We start from the raw sequence: 20,521 nt of genomic DNA, 5'->3' as shown, positions 1-20,521 counted from the left end.
GAAATGAATCTTACAACTTTACAGGGTTCAAACCCAATGCCCAAAATTTGGCCCGCGGGCCAAACCCGGCCCGTGTTTAAATTTAGACCGACCCGACGCATCGTGTCATGAAATCAACAATATGTGGCCCATTGGCACTATCGTGGGGATCTGCGCGCCCCGGAGCAAGCCACAGAAATGAAACTCATACCAACGGGAACGCGCACATAAACGAGCGCTCATGATCGGGTGCGAGCGCGTTCTCACCTGTCCCTTCCCAGTTCACGCGCGCACAGGTATCCGTTTGCAAGATCAGTGACCCAAACATTTCCTCATTCAAATGTCTGCACGCCAAGGATTATGACCACGCTGAAATCAGGGACGCTGCCATTGACGCTGCACAGGTAAAGGCAAAATAATCCACGTATTTCTGGTGACAACTTTGTCTACCGCCGCCCACTCACAGTGATTGCAAACAACAAAAAGACTGGATTATTATTTTGTGATGATATAGTATTTTGTTGTGTATGAAGCTAAAATAAAGATCAAACGGAGAATGATTTAATTTGGATTAAAAATCTGACATGATAGAATCTGGCCTGTTTATTGCAGTTTAAACAACAATATAACCCTTCTCATTAATGTGACAATAATAAAACAAACTCAATACATGCAATAAAACACTCATTCCAATTTCATAAAATCGTTAATTTGTATTTAATTTTTTGTATCTATTTTTTTTATTCCAACTATCCTGGTAATGCAATTGACAATGGATTCTCATTTGCAATATCAACCTATCTACAGACAGTATGACAACATTTCCTGAGGAGGGCAGCATTGACTCACACTCCACATCCTTCCATAGCTTCTCAAGTAAACAGCCCCATCGCAGTGCCCTGGGCTTCAGTAAAGACACTGCAGCATCAGTGTCCCACTTTAGATCTTTCATGTTTGCATTGCTTTGAGTTTAGCTGTGGTCTCATGCTTCACATTTGTTTAAGATACTGTCCCTAAAAGTTCCTAAAGTGTCTTATGCAGCAGGTTTATGCAGAGGGCACAAAATAACTCACGATGGATGGTTGATTGGAAGGATGGATGAAAAGATGAGGCCTTGACGGAAGAAATTACCCCACAAAGTTAATGAAGTCTCACAAGCTGATGAGGGGGAAATTGCTGCGAAGCAGGGTCAGCGCTTTCTCTTTAGCCTTTCGCTCTTTTACAGAAAATGGCTGCAGTCAAGAATCATACTTTTAGAGGACACAGACCACTTCAGCACAGCAATTTGACTAGTGTGTGTGTGTGTGTGTGTGTGTGTGTGGAGTGGGGGCGCACCAAGATTAATAGTATTAAGTGGTAGCACTCAGCATTACAGTCTCAATATTCTTTTTTCCCATTCTGACAATCGCAGGCAATATACCGCACGTTGCCTTAGTTTCATTGACTTTTAACTGTGATTTACATTTTACAATGTTATGCCTGGTTGTGATAGACAATTTAAGAAAAAAAAAATACATATGTTCATGTTCCAATTGAGCTGCCTGACAATTCAACCAAGCCTAGCAGATATTTCCAAAAATGTCATTCTGGCTTTTTAGTTTAATGTCATTCTCAATATGACTTGGGTGTATTTATACACATGGTGACATTTTGGATGCTGCTCTGTGAACTCGCCTTCTAGATCATTGGATCGGATGTGCACGATTTTATCTGACAGTTGCACACACATATAATATCAGATGGCAAAACTCTGATCTTCTTCGCTGTCTGGTTATTTGTTGATTGACATTTTGATTTTAAAGCTGCCTTTCTTTGACTTTTCGACCAACGATAACAAAAAAGAAAATACACATTTTCTCTTCATTGTGGTTTCTAATCAGTGTCACAGGAACATCCAATATAGTATACTTGAGATCAATACTTACTCCTAAATATAAGTTTATTTTGTCCTCTCTGAAATTTAACACTTTTATGTAAATTAAATTACAGAGATTACAGGTTTGACTCCAGAAAATACTTGTTTTTATTATTTCCAATGGGCAGATGAACAAATTCAAACAAACTGCAAACTTATATATTCTATAAATTTTTATTGACTTTTTTTTCCCAGCTATTACTAAAATGTTGTTTACTTACAGAGTGAGGGGGGGTATTGTCTACTTCTTGTCCCCACTATATAATGTTAGAAAATCTACTTTGTCATATACACCATTATATTCATTTTATGAGGGCCTAGCCCTTTCCACAAATTATCTCTCCCTCCAAGCACAAACCACACGCAAGCTCACACTCAGACGTGTCACATTGGGTTTACCGGTCCGTGTGATACACCCTGTTTTGAGAACCTGGCTTTTCTTCACCGGCGTGCGCCACATGACTAGCTTCATGATTAGGTGGAGTGGGCAGCGGTTGAGAAGTAACTCAAGTCAACCCCTAATGAGCAAAGTATCCCGTAGAAATCAAGTTTTGAGACAGCATGGGGGCATGGACATATGGAAAGCCACAAAAAGAAGCTTATGCTTCATGAGCACGCATAGCTTTTAGTGGGTCGAAATCCAGAAGACCAAAGTCTTGGTGCCTTTGAGTAACTTTAAAAGGTCTCCTGGTGTTTTGGATTGAAGAATGAAGAGGAAATTGATGTGTGGAGTCTGAGAAGGGAATCAGTTTTTGGGGCAGGCAGGGAGGTGTCCTCACAATCTACCCTGGGCTATCTCATCCTCTCAGCCCTCTACTTAAGACCAAAAGAGGCAAGCGAGGCGATGGAATGTTAGATAAAGAGAGAGCCAAAAGCCAAGGAGAGAGAGAAAGATGGAGAGTATGAGGAGCAGCAGTGTAGCAGCCCCTCAGCATGTGTGCCTCTCGCAGCCTATTCAAAGCCAGCGTGCGCACGTGTGTGTGTTCCTTCACAGATGTCCTTGAACAGAACCCCCTCGGCTGTGCGGATCCCTGCTGCCACTAGAGAACATTTGACAAGCAGCGGGCTCTTGTTAGAGCGCTGTCAAATTAGAGGTGTGTGTGTGTGTCTTGAGTAAATGTCCGTGGGAGTGTGTGTTTTTTTTTTTTTTTTTTTAGGCTCCACACCGAACACTGTCAAATTAAAAGCAGCAAACAAAATGTGCATGTCACACAGACAGTCTGCTGCTGGTGCTTCTTTGTCTATTTGCTTGTAGGTGAATGTTTGAACGTGTTACATGCATCATTTTTTTTTTTTTTTAAAACATTCTTTCAAGACTTTGCCAAACATAAATATGTTGAAAGAACACCTCTCGTCAGGCAGCAAAGACTTCATACAGTGCCTTCTAAAGAATGTATTTGTGTTGCTCCACTAAAGAGGCTAATGTTACTTTGCCTTCATTAAGAAAAAAAAATGTTATGATTTATGCAGTTGCCGGCTGACTAATATCTTTAGAAGTTTTTTCCCCCTTATCTTGTAGCTGGGCGGCCGATTCATCTTCAAGAGTGATGAGGGGAGGTTGCTCTCTATGCAAAACGCATTAAAGCTAAATGAGGAGTCTATTACTCAAATCTGCCTGATAATCCGTTAGCTAAAGACCCCTGGCCGCTAACTAAACAGATTAAGTTATGTCATTGCTACTACCACTGGCTTGACAACTGTACACTACTTACATTCTCGCACATGAGTATACAAACTTGCACAAACATTGGCTACTTGAGCATCCCTGCATGAATTTTGACTTTTGGCCAGTTTGTTAATTCCATCTTTGCCAGCACACTTCATAGAATTAATTCTCTACTCTCCGCCCACTCTTTATTTGCTGTTTAGTGTGTGTGTGTGAGAGAAAGAGGGATGCGCAGGGGACTAATGAAGAAGCCGTGTTTGTATGAACACGGGCAATTCATCATGCCTTGATTAACATACAAGCTCATCCTCCCTCTTGTTCTCGCTGTGCTTTCGGTCATGTGGTGATAATTACAAATAATTTATTCCTACCGGTTAATTGTCTCATATTTTTTAACAGAGGGCCCTGAAACACAGCTGTTATTAGAATCACATTTTTATTGAAGTTACTTGTTTCTCCTTGACATTACGTCACCTTATCCAATGAAAACGGTTAAGCAATTTTTATATTGTCAGATCAGGAGCAAGTTTTGTTTTGTATGCCGTCCCCGGCTATACAATATCTGTGACGATCACTCATGCAGCATGCAAACTAATCACAATATTGACATTTTGCACCGACTCTAATGTTATCATCTGAAACACTAGTGACTGCGCCAGCTGGTGCCTCCGCTGTGAACTAATGCAACAAAGGGAAAACTAGGGGGGAATAAACCTTGAGGTCGAAACAGAATCATGCACCGCAGCTGCTTCACTCAAGCTAATGGACCTACACGGACCTGCAGTTTAATCCTGCTCCCACCACCGGAACCAGGGAAGCATGCATGAGGAAGTCCGAATTTTCATTTGAAGAATGAACGGGAAGAATATACCGTCCATAACGACAAACTATCAAATGATTTAATTTTTTTAAAAAAATCATTTATTCTCATAAATTATTTTAGAACTTATTTGTAATTTTAATTATTATTTATATATATGTACATTCAAACTTTAAAATCATTCAGTGTTGTGAAAAGAGAAACATGATCCATCTGTCACATTTACAAGATGATTTCATCCAACGGGCGGGCAACATTTACTGTATATTATATCATATATCATCATTAGAAGCAAAAGTGACATAAGCAATACTAAGTATTGGAAATGCAGCTGCTCATTTTTGTGTCATCTTTAGTGTGGTCATGGACCTGCATCTCACACAGACGCACAATTTGGTGCAAGAAGGTCGGTCTCCAAGTACCCACGACCAACTACATCTTGCAGTTCACCTTTCCGTTTGCCAATCTCATTTTAAGCACAGACCCCAGCAGGTCAAAATCACAATCCTATTTTTCAGATTTTTTTTTTACAAAATTACAACTCTGAAAATAATCAGCTCGACTTGAGACAATACATGATCCATCCAGGTCAGACATCAATGTCCCTATCATGCCAGACCTTGCAGAGGGTTGACCTATGCTCGGCCTGTCTTGTTCCCAATGACCGTTTGTTACTAATTAATAGACTGAAGGCCATTGTGTCATGCTGAATGGAACGCAAACTATATGCATTATACATGACCACATCTCCTTGTACTGCCAGAGACACAAGACTAAAAGAGAACGTCAACAATTCTACACATCGGCCAATGGGAATTAATGGAATCGCAAAAATAAGTCTGCTCTAATTCAATTACAGGCAACAAAATTATCAATTCAAAATTGTAAGATGATGGGAACTTGACAGTTTGAATCCCACTGCCTGAGATGGATTGAAAAGTAAAGAAAAAGAAGATAAATCTAGGCTCTTAAATGGTTGGGGTGGCTCTTTGAATCCTCGGTGATACTCACTGGACACAAACGCACACACACGTGCACATGGTAGCAGAAGTTAATGTATAAATTGCCATTATCTAAGCCGCCGCCAGTGGCAGTGGCACCCCCACCCCCTGATCACCTCAGCTGACAAAAGTTAATTTGCACTAATGATGTTTTACTCCTCTCATTATCTTAAATCATATTCCCTTCCCTCCCCCTTGCACAAAAAGCAAAGGAGAAATGCAAATAGCAAGGTGCAAAAAAAAAAAAAAAAAGATGCAACGCAAAAGAGCCACAGAGTAAAACACTCAGCAGTTTGCAACTGGAATTGTTTTGGACGAAGCTGATGTTCTCGAAAACAGCTTTCTACCCTTATAAATATTTTAAAGCATGGTATAATTACCAAAGCTACTCAAGATCATTTTTGATTAAGAGATGCCCACGCTCAAGTGTTTTTTTACTGTACACCCTGCCAAAGAGTTGTATTTATGTTGCAGGCTTAAGTGGTGGACTTAAGAAGAGTTGAAGTCTAACAAGTATAGTGTTTAATGATTTAATGAACTTTTTATAATGTAAATTGGAATATTATAGTTCCATGTGCAAAATAAGCTAATGGGTATTTTATTGTACTATATTGAATGTAGACCCAAATTATCCTGCAGAACAGAGGTAACTAACATCCACCATAATAATACTTTCCATTTAGTTGTTAGTGTGTATCATGCAGTCAAGACTCACTCATTAGCATGGTTGCTTGTCAATAAAAATGACGCTATGTTATGGACCAGTCTTACTATCAGACTCATTTTGGAGGAATTTATTCTCCTTTTTGATAATTTACCATTTTATAAAGTGCATAACACCTCAAGAAGGTTTTTCTGGTTGTTGTGTGACCATAATTTGGATGGTCATCCATTTCAAGGAGCTTGATGGATGTTAACATGTACACAGTTGCTTTTATGTCCTTAGTGACATAAGCAATCATTCAACACCACACGCGCACACACATCCAGTGTGATGCCGGGAGCATGCCATGTGAGTGATGATCACTCGCTATGAAGGGGTGAGGGATCAGGAAGTAGCTTTCGTGATGGATCAAAAGGTTACATGGCAACCAGGCGAGGGGCTTCCTGCATGACAGAAACATTCTTCAAAAGGACGGCGGCCAAAGCGATCAGTCCTCCAAATAGACAGCGTCCAGTATCTAGGCTGATGTGTTTGCTTCATCTTAAGACATCCTGTCTGTCTGTGTCTTCATCTTCATCACGTTCACCCTGATCTGGCCCTGATGCTCTCCGCAAAGGGTGATTTCGCTTTAACTTGACACATTTCCCATAAACGTCATTCTGCTTTTTTGGCCCATGTTCACTTTTCACGTGTCACCTCCATTTACATGCTTGGAGGAATTTTATTTGACTATATATGAAGCATTTTATAGGCTGAGTGCCTGTGGCTGAACTATATTATTTTGGAGTCAAAAAGTGATCAATCGCTATGAATCAAAATTCTCACGAGTCAAAACTATCCTTTTTAAAAAGACGGCTAATTGAACCTTTTCTGATTTGCAACAAAACATTAACAAGCACGGATCAATTCTCACTTGTTTTCTCAACAAAATTAGCAAGTCAAATGAAGACAAATGCTAACAAGAAGTTACCTTTAGCACAATGGAATGGCAGGAGGTCATCAAGTGACGAGAGGTTACACGTTAAGTGACTATATATCATCATATCATTCTTTTTCTATTGTACTTGTGCTCTGGCCTTCGGGAAGGTATAGAATCACACCACCCCAAACATAATAAAGGTAATTTACTACTGAAGCAAATTCCTTAGCTCTGGGCCTCCACTCCATGTTAAACAGCCAGCTGACCTTTAGCGTCTGATTTCATAAAGAGGGACAAAATCAGATTAGCTCTGGACAGGAAAGGTCAAATGCACTAGCAGTTGTGGTGGGAACGTCGCCGCTAGCCGGCAAGAAATACACATTGCGACCACAGCTGTGTGGAGTGCATGCCCGAGTGTGTGTATATACTGCATGGGTGTGTGGCAGCCCTTCTGACGGCAGTTAGCCCTTGTGGCCTCTAGAGCCGTTAGCTGAAAGGGCAACATATCTGACATGGGTGCCGTGCTCCCTTTTTATGGCCCAGTGACCGCACATGCTGATACACATAACCATGTGCACATTGGCTGTGTGAGGACATTTCATTCTTGCAGTTTTTTTTTTAAAAAGCACAGATACAAACCATCAGCCACCCGAGAGATAATACAGTACCCTATTTTCCGGACTACAAGGCGCACCTAAAAACCTAAAATTTTCTTAAAAGGCGACAGTGCGCCTTATAGTCCGGTGCGCCTTATATATGGACCAAATTCCTAAATTTAAACTGGCATGAAGCATTATGTTATGAAATCAATCATAAGTGGCCCGCTGAAGACTATGAATCATGAAACAAAAAGACTAGGGATCATTATTTTGTGATTATAAAGTAATTTCTTGTGTCTGAAGTTGAAATAAAAAAGCTAAAATGGAGAATGATTTTATTTGGATTAAAAATCTGACATGATGCATTAATGGTGCGCCTTATAGTCCGGTGCGCCTTATATAAGGACAAAGTTTTAAAATGGGCCCTTCATTGAAGGTGCGCTTTATAGTCCGGTGTGCCTTGTAGTCCGGAAAATACGGTATCTATATACTGATAAGATTAAAATCTGTACAAATAATTCTATTCACCAACTCAGATGTAGTCCTAAATGAAATATCAGTAAACAATAACATACTTCGTACTGACTACAATCTATCGCTACAAAAAAAAACCTGAGGCGTTGGGTAATACTGTCAGAGGTATTCCTTTAACAACGCTTATTAATGTACAAACTATTCCCATGGATGGTATGAGTACGCGTCTGTGCAAATGTGCTGCAGCACTGGTTAACAAATAGCTTACTGTACTTCAGTAACTGTAAGTTTCTTACTTGTGTACATGGTTGAAGCATTTGCAAGTGTGTCTGTGTGTGTGCGAGACATGGTTAATGTTGATTGTGCTGCCTCACAGCAAGATGTTGACAGTACCATGTCTGCTGAATGAAGGAGATGATGGTAACAAGCACGGGGAGGCGGTCAACACCCCTCCTGTTTACAATATGGAGGTACTCAACCTGTCGAGACCATAACTACTGCATACAACTGTGTGTGTGTGTGTGTGTGTGCGTGCAAATGTGTGAGTGCGTTAACACCACCTTGTCCGCCACCACTTTGTTGTCACATGTCTCCAGCTTGCTGTATGTGGCATACCAAGGGGGTGAGAAGGGACTTTGTAGTAAAGACAAGACACACACATAGCACTAATTATTCATGAGCAAGGATAGATGCATTTTTCTGGTGCTCAGTCAGTGCTGTGGTAGGTGACTGGGACCAGGACCTTGGGCTTCTAAAGAAAAGGGGCCCCTGGAAATGGCAGTATCAGCAGTGGCCATGTCATGGGCTTGTGCACAGCAGTGTGAGTCACTTGACACTTGGGACAGGAACAGGGATAGTGAGGAAATTCATAGTTGTAGTAAAAAACGAAGTATTGTATGAAGGGAATGGCAGGACTCGGGTATCAGAAAAGAGACCCATGGCTCACGTTGTGAAGGTGGCTGGCAAACTCATCGGTGCCCCAGAGACACCTCTGATGGCTATTTTGTAAAAGCAGGTAAAAGCCATACTGGACTGTGGAGGACTTCATCTTCTCCATTGCTTCGGGGTCCTTGCCTGAGGCAATCCCCTTAAATAGGACGAATAGGGTTACACCTTTGTCGCCACAGCAATACATTGCTTAATTTACTGTACACACTACAAAGGTTAACTACAATCGCTGCATTGGCCTGTGTGTTTTTGTTTTTACTTGCCGACTGTGTCTTGGACCTTTGTGTACTTTTTTCTTATGTTAACTGTTTCAAAACTGTCTTTTCTTTCTATTATTATTATTATTATTATTATTATTATTATTATTATTATTATTATTATTATTATTATTATTATTATTATTATTATTATTATTTAAAATGATAGATTTTATAGACTTATATGGGAAAAAGCATAGAGACTAAGCATTAGTAGGAATGATGTGAAAGTAAATAATCCCAGTAAGACTAAGACATGTACAAGGGCCATAATGGCTCCAATTTAATTGCGCTTGTAGAACACCTCAAGTTAAAAGCTAACACAGTTATCATAATAGGCCACGCCAAACGTCAGCCAACTCACTTTTTTTAAAGGCAAGCTTAATTTCCCATGATGATGATGATAATGATCAAGTGGACAACATGCTCAGAAACAATTAGCGCTAGCTGCTGAAGTGGACATTTTCTCTCAGTGGAACATCAAGGGCCAGGGCATAAATAAGTCCCCTTGTCAGCGATTGCCAAGTGACAGCTAATGACTCCCATTAATATGCAAAATAGCCGCCATTTTTCTTTCCTTTACTTCATGTGTGCGTGTATGTGTCAGATACTTTCATGCACTTGGTCTGCCCAGTGCAAAGTGACCAGCACAAGAACATTTCTAATTTCGAGTCAATTATGTCATTGAGCTCGTTTGGATGTTCATTTGTATGCAAATGGGGAAACTGTTGAGTAAGTAGAGTGAAACTGGCATCAGACAACACAGGACAAAAATACTCACAAAATGTTGACCCACATGGACAATTTGCTGGACCTGCCTCGCATGATTCTCCAGATAATGGATGGATGGGCACACCATACAAAAACCTTGACATTCGATTTATTAGGTCATGAAACTCTTATTCTATTGAAGTAATCCAAGAATAACTAATAAAGTTGCATTACGTCAATATTATGGTATGTGGATTATGTTACTAACCACATTTATTAACAAGTACCGTATTTTCCGCATTATAAGGCTCTCAAAAGCGCTTTATAATCCGGTGCGCCTTACATATTGACCAATATGGATTCCTGGGTGAGGATTAATTTATTAAAGTAAGCTTTACGTGTTTATTTTGTGTGTTGTGTGATATTAACGTTTGAGCAACGTTGAGTTATTGATATATTGTTATTGTTTTCACTATTTCAAGTGTTACTATATTGTGATTGTATTAACGTTTGAGCAACATTGAGTTATTCATTCTATGGGCCTTATAATCCGGTGCGCTTTATATATGGACAAAGTTTTCAAATGGGCCATTCATTGAAGGTGCGCCTTATAATCCGGTGCGCCTTATAGTGCGGAAAATACGGTAACTATAACAATAACTTGCACCGATAAGTTCTCTGGTTCTGAGCCAGGGCTGCGGTGATGATCCCCAAATTGATGAATCTAAAAAAAATTAGATGAATTCTAATCTTAAAGTTGATCTGGTTCTTATCTAGTGCAAGCTGTGGCATGAAACGGCGAGCTCATCATTTTGCCACCTGTCACCCAGAAGATTCCAACCTACGATTTAGCAAAGCAGGACCGCTCCCAGTAAATGATTCCTTGATCCATCATTCTACTGCTATCTGATCTCATGCTGTTGATTAGATGCTTATTGGAGTGAGGAGCAAAGATATCAATATGATCAAGGGGGAGAAAAGGTTGAGCATGATGGAGAGTGGAGGATGCAGAGAGGATGGGGAGGGAAATGCATACCTAACTTCCTGGCTATGATGTGTGCTCACCATTGCTGCCTCATTAATACCACTAAAATATCTTGGTGACATCGAGCAGCCATTACAGCAGCCATCAGCAGTTAATGAACAGATAGAGTCTACAGCATTGCCACTACATTCATTATCACTGTATTGGAGGTGATGGTGCTGATTAATAATTGGTTTGTCACGCGTATATTTTGGGTGATTAATAAGGGTATTGATTCAGGAGAGGAGGCTTTGATGAGTGTGTGTGTGTGTGTGTGTGTTTAAGCGGTGGGGTGACACGAGAAAAAGTGCATAGACCAGCATTGTGGTTCAGAAAGTCAATGTTTGGCCAAAAAGATACTGATCAGAGCAGTATATATATATATATATATATATATATATATATATATATATATATATATATATATATATATATATATATAAAAGGCCAAAGTTAAATATTTTACACAAACATCAATCCCATTCAGCGTAGAAACAAAACAGACATATCAATCTCTGCAATTCCTCCGTCTAGTCTAGTGTGTTCTGTTCCATTATGGCTGACTCTCAAAGGAGACATCTTGTTCTGTGTCTATGGAGTAGATTCATGACTATTGATCAGCCATGTACTGGATATATAGATCTGTTAAGTATATAGATAAGACATTTATTATGGGTGATCTTCATCCAATATATATGGAGACGCTACGTAGATATATAGATTGACCACAGACAGGTTTATAGCACATTATCTGGATCTCTAGTCAAATGCTGCTTGAGGCCTCTGGAGAAACTTTTCCTTTGTTTTTCATCCACTCCGGACCTAGATGAAGGAAGATTTTTTTTTGGCAGCCCTATTAGAGGGCCACACAGTATATGACAAAAATGCTATTTCAAATAATAATCAAAATATAAATTTGTTTCATTGAACTAATGTATATCACAGTATCTTAATATTTTATACTCAAATGCATGTAGACATGTAGAGCTGTAACACCAAATGCCGTTATTGACAGTTACATTAAAAAAGGGTAAATGTTCTGTCACGTTTACTTATCTAAATAAATTTTAAATATTTCTGTACATGGATTTGGAAAATAATATCCGATTAAGTACTATGCTTCCAATGACATAAGGTGGCTATCTTGTTATGTGAGAGTAGAAAAAATAAATCCGTACTGGTTGAAGTTATCTTTTTTGGGGTTTAGGGTAAGGGATTTTTTTCAAAGCCCCAATATAGTAATCTTAACAATACTCTCACTGCCTTTATTTAATGTACAGAAATACCAAACATAATATATCCATCCAGACATCACTGACCGACCTTCGTCAGTATCCTTAGATGATGAAGTGACACTGAGCTCCGTTGCAACAGAGGGAGAGGAAGCCTCCCCTCCCTCTCAGATTAAAGAAAGCCTCGGTTTCCGCAGGGACAATAGGGAAGAATTACCATATGAATTTGACCACGGCCTCTTAAAACCATCAATCTCCCCACGCTGAGCTCCATGACGCCAGATAACCCCCTGAATATCCCCTCTTAACCTCAATTTCTCTGGATGCATTAAGAGGTGCTTGCTCCAAGACGAGGGGAGAAGGAGTTGAAGGTGTTGAAGTTGGCCTGCACCGGCCTGCTGCTACATTTCTAACCCACACCCAAAACATGTTCATTGCAATTAATCATGTTTGTATGTATATACCGTATTTTCCGCACTATAAGGTGCACCAGATTATAAGGCGCACCTTCAATGAAAGGCCCATTTTAAAACTTTGTCCATATATAAAGTGCACTGGATTATAAGGCACACCTTCAATGAATGGCCCATTTTAAAACTGTCCATATACAACATATATACATTTGGCCCGCGGGCCGGACTTTGGACACGCCTGCTGTAGTGGCTCAATATTGGCCCATATATAAAGCCCACCTGATTATAAGGCGCACTGCCGGCTTTTGAGAAAATTGGAGGTTTTTAGGTGCACCTTATAGTGCGGAAAATACGGTATATATGTATATATCCCAATGTAGGTATGTTTTGTTAGTATTTATCTACAAAACTGAATTCCTAGACTATCTACAAAGCACTTAAATTTCCAATTCTTTTCAATATCGGGACACTAAAAAGAGAAATATAACACAAGGAAAAGGTCATATAATTATGGAATATGATGGAGTTTCCCATTTGTCAGGCAGACATACAGGTGGATAACATAATGCACATGTCCGAGTTCGATACACGTCCTTAGAGGGGGGAGGTGTGTCAAAGGCAAGGGAGAGGCAACAATGATATAGAGGCATCAGGCTCTGCGGGGACGAGCGACAGAGAGCTGTAGTGAGAGAATACAGGTGTAATAGATTTCTGGTGTCTGTATTTCATGTTGGAAATTGGCTGGTACATCCAAGCGGTTTGATCTATGAGGGCCGTCGTCTTAAGAAAAAACCTTAGTAAATGTGTAATTTCTCCCTTGATGGAACACAGGCGAAAGGCTATTCTTCTTATTCCCTCTCACTCGCTCTTCATGTTCTGTCTTGTTCTTGCTCTCTTTTGGGATGTTTCCATGCTAGATTCCCCTCCCTCTCTTTTGCTGGTTGATGTCTCCATTTCATTACCACCCCTCCATCTATCAACCTCTCTCAGTGATTTTCCCTCCACATCGTTGTAAATGTGCTCACTGGATTAAGTTTACATGGATGACAATAACAACATGACTCATGAGGATATTGTAAACAAAATCTTATTTCGAATTTATTTAGACACAAATTGCAGACTTCACTTTTGGCATTGCTGTGGCCTAGTGCTGCAGTTAAGTTGCACACAGTACAGTGGAACATTGCTGTCTTTGGGAAATTAAGTCAAGTCAGGTTTATTTATATAGCCCTAAATTACAAGCAGTCTCTTTCACATATACAAAACAAATTGACAATTATTCTCAAAGCATGGCTGGCTTGTAATGGCTTTTGTTTGGAAAATAGAATATCATCCTACTGAAGCTTTTGCTATTTCTTGCTATTTTGTGGACTGAGGAGTAAAACAAATACTTCATATAGGTGCATCTTGTTAAACAAGCGTTAAGTAGTGAAATAATTTACTTTTTAGTGGTTTAGGTAAAATCATGTTATTTTATTGGTGTCAATTTAACACATTATTAACATGATTAATCCAAGAGTTAACAACAAAAGAATGTGATTAACCATGATTAAATATTTTCATCGCTTCACAGCACTTTTTTTTTTAAAAAAAATAAGCATATGACAACTACCTGGCAGCATACTAAAGGACCCGGTATACATTTTCCAGCTAAGACTGATGAGTGATAGATGAACAGAAGCCATCACAAATCACAAGTGGATGAAGTACTGCTGTGATAGTCGGTGGCCAACATGTGCTAATAATGTGAGATCGGTTGTCTCTATCAGCGGTGGGCTGGGCGGGCCTTTTAATCATGGTCTAAGGGGTGCCGAGCCTCTCTATCATCATTGAACTGTGTCCAGGGCTAATTGTGGCTATATTTCACTGTCCCCGTGGACTGCACATCGCAACGATCTGCTGCTTTGCTGCAAAGCCCCACACACATACAAGAACACATACACCCAGAAGAAAAGTGGTATGAATGCATTGAAAAATAGGTTGCTTTTCTACTTTAAAGTATTATTAAAACCCCCCCCAAAGATGTTTAAGTTTGGATATTGCTCAGTATTAATTCAGCACCAACATGGGCAACTTTCATCTTGTCAGCACTCATTTTAATACTTAAGGTCTTTGACAATTTGTTTAGTTATGGCACTGAAATGCATTAATGATTAATTCCATAGTGCAAAAGAAAAATAATACAAATGCATATTATAAAGAACAGTTGACCGGTCCAGGTGCAGTTGAGTAAAATCCTAGTTGAGAAGATCCTGAATTCTATCCCGTGTTGCCAAACATACAAGAGTGCAGTGTTCAAGGACGTTTTGTAGTTTTCCATCTGTATTGTCCTTAATGGTGCTTTCATCCTTTTAATGAGCAGTTAAATAAAAAAGCAAATGTTTCAGGGAAATTGTTACAAGAGAGGTAAGTGAAAAGTAAGCAGGAAATACATTGCCTTCTCTTCAAGCCTGACATTTACAATACGTAGTAAAGTATTTAGAGTGGCCGGCGAAAGCACTGCCATGGCATCAACGTATTTACAGCAATGGGTGTAAATCTGATAGTGTTTATGTGACGATTAGCACTGATGGCTCTCTGTGGTTTGCAGAGAAGTTGTAATCATTGTGCACATACAGTACTTATTTGCAGTTCCCTTTTGTTGTGTAACATTTACAGTGTGCAATGTGAAACATGTGCTTAAGTCTTCACCATTTTCACCTTATTTTCCTGAACTTCTAACATCTTCTTCCCCCATTTATATTAACTGGTCCCAATTTGTATCTACTGTATTTTCCGGACTATAAGGCACACCGGACTATAAGGCACACCTTCAATGAATGGCCCATTTTAAAACTTTGTCCTTATATAAGGCGCACTGGACGATAAGGCGCACCATTAATGCATTATGTCAGATTTTTAATCCAAATCAAATCATTCTCCATTTTATCTTTTTTATTTTAACTTCAGATGCAACAAATTACTTTCAAATCACAAAATAATGATCCATAGTCTTTTTGATTCATAGTCTTCAGCGGGCCACTTATGAATGATTTTATGACACAATGCTTCGGGCCAGTTTAAATTTAGAAATTTGGTCCATATATATAAAGCGCACCGGACTATAAGACGCACTGTCGGCTTTTGAGAAAGTTTAAAGTTTTGTGGTGCGCCTTATAGTCCGGAAAATACCGTACCTAGAAGTGTTGGCATAGTAGTTTACTGTCATGTAGTATAGCAACAACGTAGCTAACCTGCAATCAATGTCTAAAAAGTGCTCTATAAGATTTATATTCTCGATGGCTGTACAGCAATTTATTGGTTTGGTAATCAAATACCTTTTATCCATTAAAGACAAAAGATAAATGAAGTTTAGGAGTCAAACATGTAACACTGGTCTGTAAAAATACCAAGTGTACTGGGCCAGATTCGTGTTGGGCATGAAAAAAGGGGACAGCTGATTGTTTACGTACAACTAGTTGAGTGCTTATACCCACAAATGTGCCAGTGAGCAAGCCAGTTTGAATTTACCCCGATTCAACTAATTTCCGTAATAACTACCCAACACAAAGTCTTTCAGTCTTGGCTTCTGGCCTTGGCTGAAGCGCTGCCATTTTCAAGCCACCGATGGACAGACACTGTCTGTCATGAGCGAAAATAATTTCATTGTTTTACGGGACAATTTGTTCTTTTTCAAACAAACCATTTTGGCCTTTTTGTCTCATGTGACCGTTAAAGCAACTGAGAGCATGGAGGCAATATTGACTCACTATCAACAGAAGGTTTTAATGAAATGAAATGAAAATGTGTTGCATCAGCTTCCAAGTCTCTCTTAGGAAAGATCCCATCAAGCACCTCATTAGTCCCTCTCAGCTATAAAGCCGTCCCATCAGACCACACTGTCATAACTCACTTTACAGCATTGATTTTAATCACGGCAAATGTAAACATATGTATTATCAACATCAATGCACAAAATAATGCTGTAATGTGCAATTACAGAATGGCATTGATTTTTCTTCCTCTTTTCATATGCCCCCCTACTCTCCTCTCCTCCCCACTTCAATGTAATCACAACATCATCCTACATTGAACTGATTTAATAAAGCTGCTATTATAAATATATACAGCAGGTAGCCTGGCACTGGCTGAATATTACACAGAGGATTTTCATAAATTTAAATATTGTGTTGGGAGTGACTGTGTTTTGCCTGGAGGTGAAGCAGGACAAAATAGGACAACCACTGTGCGATGCAGGGACACTCAAATACAATTAGAATGTTGCTTCACATTTTCACTTTTGTAGTCTAAATGTGTTAAATGTGATTAAAAAAAATACTGAAGATTCAGTGGTATGAATATTTTGTCAGATAAATGGTAGGAGATAGCGATTGCTGTAGCATCCTGTGATAGCAAATACAATCACATTGATGCGTCCGTCCATCCATCCCATTTCGAATTCCTCGGACAGGAATTTAATCATTGCACTTAATCTTGTCACTAAATTGTCAAACAACTCAATTAATTTGTACCATTTTTGTCAGAAATGCTTGCTTATATTCGTCCGGACATCAGCTTGGAAAGATAAAAACCCCCAAAGTGACCAATAACAGAAAGAGAGGCATAGTGTCAGAAATGATACATGAATAAAATCAAATATGGAACGTATGTAATGGAATTGAATAACAGCAAGAAGGTGGGAGGGGAACAAATGTGGGGGGGCGTTAAGAAAAGCACAGAAATGAGAAAGAGGTGAATTGTTTTTATGGGGGAAAATATGTCTTACTGTTCCCGTCGAGCTGCTCCGCGTTAAGGGAATGACGATGTTAGCTGAATAAATGATTAACTATATCAGAGATGCGGTTTTTATATGACCAATACATCTCTGCCTGGCTCACAGCACAATCCCGCACTTATGGAATGTGCCTAATCCATAACCATAACGTGGGTATGGCAGCATGGACTTATATATACCCAGACATTTGCTCTGAATGATAATGCTCATTGCAGCTCACATATTACTGGGTCGACGATCTAATACCTGGCAAAGTGAAGAAGTGAAGTATATATATATGTGTATGTGTATATATATATGTATGTGTATATATATATATGTATGTGTATATATATATGTATGTGTATATATATATGTATATATATATATATGTATATATATATATATGTATATATATATTATATATATGTATGTATATATATATATATATGTATATATATGTATATATATATATATATATGTATATATATGTATATATAATATATATGTATATATAATGTACACGTAGTTGGATCTTCATCGTCTCATCGTAAATTCTAACCTTGTTATTTTTAATTCATGTGCATGGCAAAAGCAGTAAAAGTGTACAAACTAATTAAATATGCAATGAAAAATGACTTTCCTTTCCTCGTTTACACTCACCACGCTTTGTTCTCTGCTTCCGTTCAGAACCGTTCTAATGAGGACAAAGTGCTCCCTAGTTGAGCCACAATGGCTCCGCTCACTCTGACGAGAGCTAAAATGGCTGAATGGAAATGAGAGGGGCAGAGGAGGTCAGTCCCTCGCATCTATTCTCATATTACTGCACATGCACAACACGCAGCCACATGTGCACAAATGACTATTGCACATTGAGGTGTCATAGATGCATAACGGTGACAGCCAGCATCTCTCTTGCCATCCCTCTCTTTAATATTTGCATTTGAATCTACCTCTTTTGCTCTCTCTCGCTCTCTCTCTCTCACCCCCTCTCTGTCTCATCTCTTAATATTATCATGTGAATTGCCAGCAGGTGATGGGGTGTTGAACGAGAGATCAAATTGGGGAAATGTATTAGGCAAAGTGGAATAACTGACCGCTAACCTTATTAGCATATCCCGGGTAAAGGCGGGCAAATGGTAATTTATTTATTCAATATTCTATTTATTTTGCCATTACATAATGTTGATAAGACAGGCATCACATTACGATCGGCAGACGACCATATAGCGTTTGAATTTTAGGAAGATGCACTCACTCTATGAATTGCAATATGTCATTGTCAGAGAGGTAATTAAATGCTTACGGACAATCTAAGTGTCCCCTGTTTTACACCTGTGGTTAATTTTTCTTAAAACACTCCCTTTAACCACCACAAAATAACCATGACCCAAAAAAAGCAACAATTATATATTGTTATATAATGCAATCCGTTTTTGTACCGTAATGTTCGGACTATAAGTCGCGTTTTTTTCATAGTTTGGGTGGGGGGGCGACTTATACTCAGGGGAGACTTATATACATATATATGTTTTTTTGGGGCATTTTATGGATGGTGCGATTTATACTCCGGTGCGACTTATAGTCCGAAAATTACGGTATGTGAGATACAACTCTAAGATTTGGTAAATGAGTTAGGGATAATGATAATAAAGCCCTTGCAAAAAGCATTTACAATATTATTGGTCAATATGAGAGTTGTAGCAAAAAAATCTGCTTTCACAAATAACAGTAACAACGCTCAGCTTTTATTGACACTGTGTAATTCAACAATATGATTATTATTGTGATTATAGTTCACAGTGATGTAGAAATGTGCCATTATGCTGAAAGCTGTTTGTAATGTATTTTTAAATATAACATACAAGATAATGTATTTTTAAATATTGATACAGTTTTCAATCTGGTGTTATACAAGTATTAAAAACACCTCTCAGAATAATGTGTTCCGTACTATTGCAAAGTACAACCTTAATTAAGCAGGATTTTCTTTGTAGAAGCAAAAATAAAACAATATTGGCTGATAATTCCACAAGATACAGATGATGCCAGTGATGTCATAGTCAGTGTTATAGCTGCTGCCTCAGGTATCGACAGTAAAGAAAACAAAACAAAATGGACTCAATTGAAGCTGACAATTTTCTGTTAGAAAATAATTGAATCATGTCATCACAATCTTTTCTTTAAATGTTTTTTTTTCTTCAGAGGTACGGCAATGGGATTCCAAATGAAGACCTATGGACGTACAAAAAAAAAAAAACCCATCTGAAATGATGCTGATTCTCAAATACACAGAGCAAATGACGAAATAAACCGTCCTTTAATTTGTATTTTATGGCTGCAAAACAGTCCACTTTGGGTCACTGTATCTTTTCTGGAGCTTTTTGTCTTCCGCTCCTTGCTCCCTCACAGCAGTGCGAGTGAGCGATGGAGAAATCATAGAGCCATCAAAGCTCACCGGCTAGAGGAAATCTCTTCATTTGCAGCCTGCAAGCTTGACACCTGAGCTCCAGGCTCCTGTATGTTGTACTCCCTGCGCTTGCCCGTACGTGTGTGTTTGTGTGTGCGTGAGAGACTGATAGTCAGATATCCCAGCTTCCCAGCAGGTCTGTCGTTAAATTGTCCGTGTGTTTTACAAGTGTGTGTGTGTGTGTGTGTGAGGCACTTGAGGGCTGTGGACCTGTGCCCCATCCATCAGTGTTAAGATGGCATATTACTGTTAATGAATGATATTTGTGTTCAGCGTGTATGTCAGAAGGGAGGACCAGCGTAGCAAAACAAGCCCTCCCCAATCACCTCTCCTCCAGCCTTCTCATTTTCTTTGTCATTTGCACCCCTGTTTTGCATTTCGGGAAGTTATTCCAGCTGAGACGCAAATGGAATTTGGGCATTAAAACTACTATTTTCTTTTTACTCTCATGTTAGGAACATAAATAGCAAGTGCTTTAAAGAGGAGAACAGAATGTTTTTGTCAATTTTTTTTTCCTTTTCACTTTCAATTTCTTGGTTGTTGAAGTGGTTCATCACCTTCTACCGCTTGGCTACAGAGATTACAAGGCCACAAGAAAGTATTGAGTAAAATGCTCTTTTCTGTTCAAAATTGACTTTTAATCGGTAGAATGATTTAAGATTAATTTATTTATTTT

General features: G+C 39.0%; 1 long non-coding RNA gene across 1 annotated transcript; it reads left to right on the top strand.

Annotated features, from left to right (window-relative positions):
• Positions 1 to 270: 270 nt before the first annotated feature.
• On the top strand, positions 271 to 20,310 carry LOC133166169 (uncharacterized). The gene is made up of 3 exons (XR_009717707.1): positions 271 to 383; positions 18,066 to 18,169; positions 19,581 to 20,310. It is a non-coding gene; the product is annotated as an uncharacterized LOC133166169 (long non-coding RNA).
• The last annotated feature ends 211 nt before the right edge of the window (positions 20,311 to 20,521 follow it).

The sequence above is a fragment of the Syngnathus typhle genome, linkage group LG13 (assembly GCF_033458585.1).
Source record: "Syngnathus typhle isolate RoL2023-S1 ecotype Sweden linkage group LG13, RoL_Styp_1.0, whole genome shotgun sequence".
In the NCBI taxonomy this organism is placed as follows: domain Eukaryota; kingdom Metazoa; phylum Chordata; class Actinopteri; order Syngnathiformes; family Syngnathidae; genus Syngnathus; species Syngnathus typhle.
Note: the sequence above shows the minus strand (reverse complement) of the source record. Positions and strands in the feature narration are given on the sequence as shown.